The 12,288-nt window shown below is 42.7% G+C and overlaps 1 protein-coding gene across 4 annotated transcripts in view; it reads left to right on the top strand.

The window, feature by feature from the left end:
• LOC139542834 (transmembrane and coiled-coil domains protein 1-like) overlaps window positions 1–12,288 on the top strand; it is a 102,550-nt gene that overhangs the window by 37,828 nt on the left and 52,434 nt on the right. The gene's annotated exons all lie outside the window — the stretch shown is intronic.

The raw sequence follows: 12,288 nt of genomic DNA, 5'->3' as shown, positions 1-12,288 counted from the left end.
AATAAATGGTTTACATAAAATAACAGTCTCTGAACACCCCAGCCGAGTTCCCAAACAACTCGACATATCCCGTTGGATCTATTACCTCCCCGCTCAGTCACAATTCTGTGTTCCAACAACAACAACAAAAAAACCGGGAACAGTTAGCAACGCACAACGTCTCCCCCTCCCCACCAAAGAAATGCCTCATCCTCTCCGCCCCGCATTGGGTAAATGACAACGTAGCCCCCGTCCAGACCACATTAAAAATGGGAGAAAATAAAATCAATAGCCCAGCCTACATATAGTAGGCCTAGGTTATAATATGGAGCCTATCCCTCTCAGCTAAAGGAACATAAATATAGATTAGACGGCTATAATGACATTTAGCAGGGCGGGTGGGTCTTTGGATATCGGCTATATGTTGTCTTACCTCCTTTAGTAATAATAGTAATCGCATTTAGTCATTGGTCCATTTCTCATTGACCGGGGTTGTCTTTCAAAAAACGTTTTGCCTCTTCGGGAGTTTTGAAGTGTCGCAGGGCTCCTTGGTGAAGAATCCTGAGCTCGTTTGGGTATTTGAATCCCCTAAAGATGCCTCGGTCAATGGAGCATTTCTTCACCTCGTCAAACTCTCGGCGCTTTCGGCGTATTCCAGCTGACAGGTCCTGGAGTAAGGTGAGTTTGGCGTTTCCCACTGTAATGGTGTTGGTTTTCGCCGCCTGTAGGACTCGTTCCTTGTCGGTGAATCTCAAGAAACGTATGGTGATTGGGCGCTGTGGTTGTCTGGCTGCTGGTGGGGGCCTCAGTGCTCGGTGAGCTCTCTCGAGTTCTATGGGTCTGTCGGTGGACAGGTGGAGCCACTCGGGAAGTTTGTCTTGCAGGTAGCGGATCAGTGGCATGTTTCCCTCTTCTTTTTCGCCCAGATTTAATAGAACACAATTATTCCTTCGCCCCCTGTTTTCCAGGTCCTCTGTTTTCTCTTCCAGCTGCTCTATTTTTTTTTTAGCATATGCTATTGTTTCCATGGCGTCTGTCAATAAGTTTTCCGTGGATAGGATTCGCCCCTCTGCCTCGTCCAGGCGCCCCGCGTTTATGGTTATCTTGTTGTTTATGTCAGGCAAAGCATTTTCCAGGATTGTCACCTTGCCCCCTATCGCACTGAGCTGAGCGTTAATGGCATCTAGTTTAGTGTTGAGTTCTGTACGTTGGGATCTCAGCTCAGAAAAGATGTCTTCGACAGAGTGCGAGGTTGGCCTTCGTTGGGCCTCGGGGGGGAACGGGTCCTCTTGCTCCTGGCTAATGGCGCTAGCTTTTTCTGAAGCTAGCTGCTTCTTGGAGGCTTTTTCCGTCGCTAGTGCTCGAGTCCGGGTAAAAATGTCACCTTTAGTGTCGCCTTTTGTAGCCGCCATGACTTTTTGACTAAAGCTAAATGAGTTTAAACTTGAAGTGGAGGTAAGATTAGGAATTGGAAACTACTTGTGCGGAGCTCCTAGTTCATGCGGCCATCTCGTTCAGGGGTCACGTGATCCCTCGTCATACCGTATTTAAAAAAATCACGACAGCTGTAATGGAAACAAGACGTTTGGGTAAATTTTAATAAATGCCAACAGATAATTTGTATGTTGGTCATTTTGTGTCTGTAAAGTTAATTACGCGACAAATGCTGGTGGAAACGCTTTTATGCTCAAGTATTGTTAAAATAACCATCATATTGAAGTGAACTTGGAGTCACGCGATGATATGGTGTGTGGTCCTCCCACTACGATTTGGGAAACCATGCAGTTTATTAGGCTACAGATTAAATAATTTATAATGAACTTCACAGGGTGGTGAATATGCACGGTGATAAGCTTGATGCTCCTTTCCAATAAATATATACTAATTCTGGTGACATGATGATCGATGCTTGACTACCGTCTGACAAATAAAATATTATCTTATTCATAACAATCTCATAATGTAGACTAGTCTTCCCATCCAGCCTACCTGCCCTGTATCGGCCAGCTGTTGGTTAGAGCGCACGTACCAAGACCTGATAAGCACATCTGCTATTTAACACAACAGTTTGTGACAAAACCATCTGTAGAGTTGAAAATGTCATGGAAAAAACATTGAACTTTAGATTTTTATTCGGTACATGAAAACGAAAGCAAAAAAGTACATTTTGTGTGCACTACAGTATGTCATCACGCTCTGATTTTTTTATCCACAACCAGTCAGTTTGGTGGAAACAACACTGGTGGGAAAATATGCAGATTTTCTTTATGCAGATTTTAGAATATTTGCATGAAAATCTGTGGCCAATTGGATGAAACCTTAGCTATTGTCTCTGTGAGAACATACACTAGAATAGGCATACATAAATGTATGCAGTATTATTTAAAATAGCAGCTTTAGTACCATTCAATCATGTCCAGGAGTAATAAACACCTCATATCTAGGAGTAATAAGGTCCAGCTATAATCTACTTCAGCTCATCCCAACTGCACACACACAGCCACTGCCCTCTTTCTAAAAGCCTGTAGATGCTGGTTACATAAACAAGAGTTTGTTCTCTCTGCTTACCTACATTATTATTCAAAAGAGAGAACCTGATGTCCATAACTACAGGCATCCTGGTCCGGTGCTTAGTATTGTTTAGGAGAGATGTTTGGAACTGGTCATGGAGAGCCACAGTGTGCATAGGCTTTTGTTCTAGCCGAGTTCTAACACACCTGATTCAGCTGAGCAATGTACTACCTATATAGCACCACGCACTTGATTAGCTAGAGCAGGTGTGTTAGTGCAGCCTGCACACTCCACACCCAGTCCTGCAGCTCTGGAGGACCAGGAGTGAACAACAGTGCCCTTCAGTGCTACTGGCATTGTTTACCTTATCTACTGTTTATGAAAGGCAAACACACGCACACGCATCAAACATCAGATCCGATTGAGTTTCAGCAGAGACAGACATGAGAACAAGTGTGTGGTTTGCAGAACATGTGACCTGTTGTCACGCCCTGACCTTAGAGAGCCGTTTTATTTCTCTATTTGGTTAGGTCAGGATGTGATGTGGGGTGGGCATTCTATGTTTTGTATTTCTTTGTGTTTGGCCGAGTGTGGTTCCCAATCAGAGGCAGCTGTCTATCGTTGTCTCTGATTGGGAATCATACTTTTTCCCACCTATGTTGTGGGATCTTGTTTTTGTACAGCTCTTGTAGCCTACGGAACGGTACGTTCGTTTTGGTTTCACTTTGTTATTTTGTTGCTGGTTCTCATTTAAATAAATATGATGACCACAAATTAAGCTGCGCCTTGGTCTCCTTCAAACAACGCACGTTACACCTGTGCTAAGGAAATGATGTAATCCAGTGTTGTGTTGTTTCTGTAAAACTGCAGTGTGTGTATGATTGTTTTTGCAGATCTTGATAAATAAAGGCTAGATAAAGGTTAAATATATATATTTTTTAAGTATGTCTGTTCATATATTTCTGATGTGACCACTGTCAGTGTCCCACACTGCATTATTTGTAATAAGCAATGGTTAGTTGACGTTACACCTTCCTCTCCGAGCCACAGTGTTTACAGTTAAAGGGATATGAGTTCTGTAGTGTAGGGCTGATCATACAGTAGGCCATGTGGTTTTGTGGTTTGTTGGTTTTGCTGAGCCTAGATTCTTCTCATCAGAGAAAGAGTAAGCTACACTTTGTCCTTATCTGGGTTCATGCCTGCTCTCCTGCCTCCCTCTTTTCCTCTCCCCTTTCTCTCAGGCATTTTCTTTACTTGTCCTCTCTTCTCTCCCTTCTTCTGCCCTCTTCTCCTTCCCTTGTTCTTTCTTTTATTCTCAAACAGACCTCTCTCGCTCTCTCTTTCTCTCTCTCTCTCGCTCTCTCTTTCTCTCTCTCTCTCAGAGCACTGTACAACTATTCTGCTGAAAGTGTAAATATTTCCTGCCTGCTTTTAGCCCGTGGGCTGCTGATCTACTGAGTTGGCAGTGTGTGCGTGCATGCGTATGTTCTGCCTGATCTTAGACTGACCATTGTGTGTGTGAGAGTGTGCTTTAGATTTTGATCAGGGGTATACAGTCTCTATGTTGGTTTTATGATAGCTCTTTGTTCCCTTTGTGAGTGGTTATTGATAATTTAAAAATGTTAAACCACTGGTATTGATGTTGGATTAAGAATGTTAACCTGTTCTTCTCTCTTTGGTCCTCCTGGTGTGTGTGTGTGTGTGTGGTGTGTGTGTGTGTGTGTACATGGAACAATAACAATGGCATAGAGGACATGTGCAGCGTGGTTGGTCTGTCAGACACTGTCTGTCATTTTATGGCAGGCAGCAATGTAGTGCACTGCCAACCCACAGCTCTCTGCGTCCTCCCGCAACAGGACGGGTAGCCTATTCTCATCAGAGAGATCTTTGAAACCTTGAATAAGCGTTTCAAATATGGTGAAATTACACTCTCTAATTTTATACTTTTTACATTTTGTCAAGAAATGCAGCTCTGTCTCAGGTTCTGCTATGGTGCAGTGATTATACAGCCTTTCCTCTACAGGGAGCCAGGTTTTCCTGTTTCTACCCTTCTCAATGGCAAGGCTGTTCTCACTGAGCCTGTACGGTTTTTCTAAGGTTTTGATCAGTAACCATGGTCAAATAGTTAGCCACGGTGTACTGTCAATTTAGTGCCAGATAGCACTGCATTTTGCTTTGTGCTTGTGTTTCCCAATAGGTAATGTAGTTTTGTTTTGACTGTGTTGTAATTTGGTTTGTTCTGATTGATTAGATGTTCTGGTCCTGAAGCTTGGTGTGTTAGTTAAACAGGTTTGTGAACTGAGCCCCAGGACCAGCTGTCACCCGCTGTCCTGCTCCAGCGCTCAACTTCGCCGGTCTACTAACCACCGGTCCTGGCAACCCACATCTAGCAACCATCATTGCGCACACCTGGACTTCATCATCACCCTGATTACACTCCCTTTATTTAGCCCTCAGTAGCCTCATTCTTCAGACAGTATTGGTTTTGTTTACGTTCAGTACGCGTATACATTACACCAGCTGGATGAGGGTTCTCTTTTCTTTGCTCAGCTCTTGGCATTGCAGGGCTTGATAGTGATATGATAAGGGGTCACTGTATTTGAGATGTTTCTAAAACTTAATTGCTCTTTTTTGAGTTTTTATTATTGGATATCGGCCTAATTCTGCCCTGTAGCATTGTTTGTAGTTTTCCTCTGTACATGTAGGAGAATCTTACAGAACTCTGCATGGAGGGTTTCAATGGGGTGTTTGTCCTATTGGGTGAAATCTTGTTTTGTGGACCCCACACCTCGCTGCCATGAACTGCAATTTTTTCAATGACACATTCAATTAGTTTTAGCCAAATTATTAGGTATTTGAATTTGTTTTTTAATGGCATAGAATGCCCTCCATGCTTTCTCTCTCAGTTCATTCATTGCCTCATTTAGGTGTCCAGTTGAGCTTATTTTTAAACCTAAGGAATTGGAGTGTGTGCAGTACTTCCCTGAGATCTTGATCTTCTCTGGAAAATCATTATTTTGGGGATTTACTGCCAGGGCCCAGGCTCAGCTGTAGGCCATAGGCCATTTGCTGTGGGTGACAGCAGGCACAGGTCGAAGGCCCCCACTTTTTCCAAATTTTGTTACGTTACAGCCTTATTCTAAAATGGATTAAAAAAGAAAAAAATCCTAATCAATCTACACACAATGCCCAATAGTGACAAAATGAAAACAGGTTTTTATACATTTTTGCAAATTTATAAAAAATAGAAAACAGAAATATTAACGTAAGTATTCAGCCATTTTGCTATGAGACTCGAAATTGAGCTCAGGTGCATCCTGTTTCCATTGATCATCCTTGAGATGTTTCTGCAACCTGATTGGAGTCCACCTGTGGTAAATGTAAGTAATTGGACATGATTTGGAAAGGCACACACCTGTCTATATAAGGTCCCATAGTTGACAGTGCATGTCAGAGCAAAAATAGGCAGCATTCCTCCTCCTCCAAACACGGCAAGTTGAGTTGATGCCAAATAACTCCATTTTGGTCTCATCTGACCACAACACGTTCACCCAGTTGTCCTCTGAATCATTCAGATGTTCATTGGCAAACTTCAGACGGGCATGTATATGTGCTTTCTTGAGCAGGGGGACCTTGCGGGCGCTGCAGGATTTCAGTCCTTCACGGCGTAGTGTGTTACCAATTGTTTTCTTGGTGACTATGGTCCCAGCTGCCTTGAGATCATTGACAAGATCCTCCTGTGTAGTTCTGGGCTGATTCCTCACCATTCTCATGATCATTGCAACTCCACGAGGTGAGATCTTGCATGGAGCCCTAGGCCAAGGGAGTTTGACAGTTATTTTGTGTTTCTTCCATTTGCGAATAATCGCACCAACTGTTGTCACCTTCTCACCAAGCTGCTTGGCAATGGTCTTGTAGCCCATTCCAGCCTTGTGTAGATCTACAATCTTGTCCCTGACATCCTTGGAGAGCTCTTTGGTCTTGGCCATGGTGGAGAGTTTGGAATCTGATTGATTGATTGCTTCTGTGGACAGGTGTCTTTTATACAGGTAAGAAACTGAGATTAGGAGCACTCCCTTTAAGAGTGTGCTCCTAATCTCAGCTCGTTACCTGTATGAAAGACACCTGGGAGCCAGAAATCTTTCTGATTGAGAGGGGGTCAAATACCTATTTCCCTCATTAAAATGCAAATCAATTTATAACGTTTTTGACATGCGTTTTTCTGGATTTTTTTGTTGTTATTCTGTCTCTCACTGTTCAAATAAACCTACCATTAAAATTATAGACTGATCATTTCTTTGTCAGTGGGCAAACGTACAAAATCAGCAGGGGATCAAATACTTTTTTCCCTCACTGTATATGGTAGAGTGGCTAGACGGAAGCCACTCCTCAGTAAAAGGCACATGACGAAAGCCACCTAAAGGACTCTGAGATCATGAGAAACAAGATTCTCTGGTGTGATGTAACCAAGTTTGAACTCTTTGGCCTGAATGTCGAGTGTCACGTCTGGAGACATCTTGGCACCACTCATCACCTGGCCAATACCATCCCTTCTGGGAATCATGGTGGTGGCAACGTCATGCTGTGGGGATGTTTTTCAGCGGCAGGGACTGGGAGACTAGTCAGGATCGAAGGAAAGATGAACGGAGCAAAGTACAGAGAGATCATTGATGAAAACCTGCTCCAGAGCGCTCAAACTGGGGCGAAGGTTCACCTTCCAAGAGGACAACGACCCTAAGCACACAGCCAAGACAATGCAGGAGTGGCTTCGGGACAAGTCTCTGAATGTTCTTGAGTGGCCCAGCCAGAGCCCGGACTTGACCCCGATCGAACATCTCTGGAGAGAACTGAAAATAGCTGTACTAACCTGACAGAGCTTGAGAGGATCTGCAGAGAAGAATGGGAGAAACTCCCCAAATACAGGTGTATCAAGCTTGTAGCGTCATACTCAAGAACTCGAGGCTGTAATCGCTGCCAAAAATGCTTTAACAAAGTACTGAGTAAAGGGTCTGAATACTTATGTAAATGTGATATTTCAGTAGTTTTTTTATTTATTATAAATTTGCAAAGAGTTCTAAAAAGCGATCTTTGCTTTGTCATTATGGGGTATTGTGTTTATATTGATGAGGGAATCCATTTTAGAATAAGGCTGTAATGTTAGAAAATTTGGGAAAAGTGAAGGGGTCTGAATACTTTTCGAATGTCATATGTTTTACCCCCTACATCACTTTCAATAACTTTGTAGAACAGTCCTGTATGCCAAATCAAATTATTTTTGGAAGTCAATAAAGCAAGCGTATATTTTGGTATTATTTTGGTTGACATGTTTATCTATCATGGTGTGTAGGGCGTAAATATGATCTGTCTTGCGATGTTTTGATATAAATCCAATGTAGCTTTTACTCAAGACATTGTGCTTATTAAGGAAGTGTATAACTCTTACATTTATAATACTACAGGGAACCTTCTCCAGGTTAATATTCACACAAATGCCTGTGTAATTGTCCGGGTCAAATTTGTCTCCGTTCTTAAAGATTGGGGTTATGAGTCCTTGATTTCAGATATCATGAAAATAACCTACACTCAGGATGAAATTAAACCGTTTTAATATAGCCAATTGAAATGTTCTAATCAATTAAACTTGTCATGAATTTGGCGTTGTTCTGCGTTTGCATCAATTTGAACGTTGTTGTACATTGTTTTGAAATGGGTTGTCCTTATGTCACCATTTTGCATCGCTAATTCCTCTAGAATTAGAATTTGTTTCTGTTTATGGACTCCTCAATTAGTGTCAGCTGCTTGCTGTTGTACTGTGCCATTATTTGCGTCTCTGTGCTTTTGGTTTGATATTGTTCTAAGTTTTTTCCTTTTTACAATCTGCATCAAACCAGTTGTTGTCTTTTTTGGTTGGTTTCCTATCAGTTCCAGTTGTGCTTCTATTGTCGTTTGCTTGAATATATTGTTGATGTTTTTTACTGCTAGATTGATGCTTTCTTTACTGTGAATGGATGTGGTATGCAGAAAGTAATCTAAGAGTGTTTGTATTTATTGGTTACTGGTTGCTTTCTGGTATTCTTCTGTGCTGTTTTGGGCCCATCTGTATACATTTCTGATTTTGTACAGCTTACTGGGCTGTGAATGTGTGGTTTCCATATCTGTTCTTTTGAGGAACAAGGTAATTTGGCTGTGATCAGACAGAGGTGTTAGTGGCTTGATGGTGAATGAGCTGAGAGAATGGGTCAATGTCTGTAATCATAGTCTACTGTGATGTGGCCAAGAGGTGAACAATAGGTGAATCTCCCAAAGAATCCCCCCATAACCTACCATTGAAATAGTACAGACCCAGGCTTCGACTGAGCTGAAATAGATCCCTTCCATTTTTGTTGATGGTGCTGTCACTGTTGTTTCATGGGGGAGATTAAGACAGTTAGAAACAGTAATGCTCTCTATTTCTCTCTCTGTCACAACTGTCTTTCCTAGAACTCTCTCTACTTTACTCTTTGCTCCCTCTTTCTCTTCCTGTCTTTCCATTCTCCCTCTGGTCCGTGGCTCAGACAGTGGGGCTGATTGCCCGGCTCCATCGTAACGGAGGGATGTTCAACAAGAATTGACTCGGCTGAATGCTCACAGGTTCCCACCTCTGACATCACACCAGGCACCCATCTCAGAGAAAAACTAACGGAGAGAAAGGTAGAGAGGGAGAGAGAGAGGGAGAGAAAGGGAGAGAGAGAGGGAGAGAAAGGGAGAGGGAGAGAAAGGGAGAGAGAGAGAGAGAGAGAAAGGGAGAGGGAGAGAAAGGGAGAGAGGAAGAGAAAGGAAGAGAGAAAGGGAGAGAAAGGGAGAGAGAGGGGGAGAGAGAGGGAGAGAAAGGGAGAGAGAGGGGAGAGAAAGGGAGAGAAGGAGAGAGAGAGAGAGAGAGAAAGGGAGAGAAAGGGAGAGAGCGAGGGAGAGAGCGAGGGAGAGAAAGGGAGAGAGAAAGGAAGAGAGAGGGAGAGAAATGGAGAGAGAGAAAGGGAGAGGGAGAGAAAGGGAGAGAGAAAGGGAGAGAACGGGAGAGAGAGAGAAAGGGAGAGAGAGGGGGAGAGAGAGGGAGAGAAAGGGAGAGAGAGAGGGAGAGAAAGGGAGAGAGGGAGAGAGAAAGTGAGAGAGAGAGGGAGAAAGGGAGAGAGAGAGGGAGAGAAAGGGAGCGAGAGAAGGAGAGAAAGGGAGCGAGAGAGGGAGAGAGAGAGAGAGAGGGAGAGAAAGGGAGAGAAAGGGAGAGACCGGTGGATTCTGTTTTGGTTATGATCATTGGTTCAGTTGTCACTTTATTTTAGTGAGTTACAAAATAGGAACAGCACTCTCAGCTTTCTATTCCACTAGGCTTGAAATAGGAACAGCACTCTCAGCTTTCTATTCCACTAGGCTTGAAATAGGAACAGCACTCTCAGCTTTCTATTCCACTAGGCTTGAAATAGGAACAGCACTCTCAGTTTTCTATTCTACTAGGCTTGAAATAGGAACAGCACTCTCAGCTTTCTATTCCACTAGGCTTGAAATAGGAACAGCACTCTCAGCTTTCTATTCCACTAGGCTTGAAATAGGAACAGCACTCTCAGCTTTCTATTCCACTAGGCTTGAAATAGGAACAGCACTCTCAGCTTTCTATTCCACTAGGCTTGAAATAGGAACAGCACTCTCAGCTTTCTATTCCACTAGGCTTGAAATAGGAACAGCACTCTCAGCTTTCTATTCCACTAGGCTTGAAATAGGAACAGCACTCTCAGCTTTCTATTCCACTAGGCTTGAAATAGGAACAGCACTCTCAGCTTTCTATTCCACTAGGCTTGAAATAGCAGCCCTTTAAGAGTTATTGTCATACTCTGCTCTCAGAAACAGGAGGCTGGTGAGGGGAGGAGGGCTCATAATAAATGATTGAATGGAATATGATCAAACACATGGAAACCACTTGTTTGATGTGTTTCATACCATTCCAGCCATTCCTACAGTATGAGCTTGTCCTCCCCAATTAAGGTGCCACCAGCCACCTGTGCTGGTTAGGAAGATGTTTTGAGTGTGTTGTGCTCTCTGGTGCTCCAGATATGAGTAATATCTTGTAGACTGTTATATGTGTGTGTGGATGTTGTGTGTGCGCGTACGTGCATGTGCGTCATCTGTTCTCCGTGGGTAAAAGACACTTTGCTGTTTCCTGTGGTGGAGGTGCAGATGAGCGGAAGTTTCACATTCAGTGTTAGTCAGGTCGTTCCATGTCATTTCAGCAAACCATGACAACCACCATCTCAGATTGTTCTGAAATTATTTCTGTAGTTAGAAACAGATAAGATTAGCATTCATGCATCCTTATTTGTTGATATCTGAGAAAGTACTGATTGCACCCAAATTTACCATTTTAATTTACAGGATTCATATAATATCCAATACATATACTTCCTAACATCCGATTTGGACCAAACGTTTTTCTAATAATGAGTTAGACATGAAGAATCCAAAGAGATGGTCAAAAGCCACCTATGGACCCCCCCCCCCCCCCCCCACACACACCAATTCCACCCAACAATGAGTATATAGTATCAGTTTTCTATGTCTGGGGTCCATAGGTGGCTTTTGGTGGCTTTTGACCACCTCTTTAGATTCCTCTTTGGATTCCTCATGTCTAACAAGTTGCGTCTTGGAGTATTGTTTCTTCGTCATATGTAATGTATTCTCAGTGACTTTGGTGATGTTTTTTACCCTGTTCAGATAAATAAGTCATTGAAGTTGTTAGGTTGATGTCCCATCTTACATCCTGATATTACTAGGTTCTGACCGCTCGTTGTTGGGGTGGGGGGTCCGTGGGTGGCTTTTGACAATTTTGGGGGATTCCTAACTCATTGTTAGAAAAAAGTTTGATCCAAATCAGATGTTAGGTACTATATTTATTGATTATTATATGAATCCTATAAATTAAGATGGCCAATTTGGGTGCAATCAATAAGCTTAATTTCTCAGAGATCAACTAATCTTTAAACAAAATAATGTTCATCATATTTCCACAGAACACAAGACTGAGCTGCATGCAGCAGCAGAGGATATACTTTAGTAAGCTGTAATCTTTCTCTCTCTCTGTCTTTCTGTCTCTCTGTCTCTCTCTCTCTCTCTACCGCTGTCTCTCTCTTTGTTTCTCTCTATCTGTTTATCTCTCTACCTCTGTCGCTCTGTTTCTCTCTCTCTCTCTTTCTCTCTCTCTATTTATTTCTCTCTGTTTCTCCCTACCTCTGTCTCTCTCTGTCTTTCTGTCTCTCTCCCTCTCTCTCTCTGTTTCTCTCTATCTGTTTTTCTCTCTCTCTGTTTCTCTCTCTCTGTTTCTCTCTACCTCTGTCTCTCTATCTGTTTTTCTCTCTCTCTCTCTCTGTTTCTCTCTCTCTCTCTGTTTCTCTCTATCTGTTTTTCTCTCTCTCTCTGTGTCTTTCTGTCTCTCTCTGTCACGCCCTGGCCTTAGTTATCTTTGTTTTCTGTATTATTTTAGTTAGGTCAGGGTGTGACATGGGGGATGTTTGTGTGTATTTGTCTCGTCTAGGGTGGTTGTATTGTATAGGGGGTTTTGTAGAGTGTATGGGGTTGTGTTCAGTGTAGGTGTTTAGGAAAGTCTATGGTTGCCTGGTTTGGTTCTCAATCAGAGACAGCTGTTTATTGTTGTCTCTGATTGGGAGCCATATTTAAGGCAGCCATGGGCATTAGGCTGTTGTGGGTAATTGTCTATGTCTATGTTGCATGTTAGCACTTAGTCTGTATAGCTTCACGTTTGTTGTTTTGTTAGTT

The sequence above is a fragment of the Salvelinus alpinus genome, chromosome 17 (genome assembly GCF_045679555.1).
Source record: "Salvelinus alpinus chromosome 17, SLU_Salpinus.1, whole genome shotgun sequence".
Taxonomy (NCBI): domain Eukaryota; kingdom Metazoa; phylum Chordata; class Actinopteri; order Salmoniformes; family Salmonidae; genus Salvelinus; species Salvelinus alpinus.
This window is presented reverse-complemented; position numbering and strand designations above follow the sequence as displayed.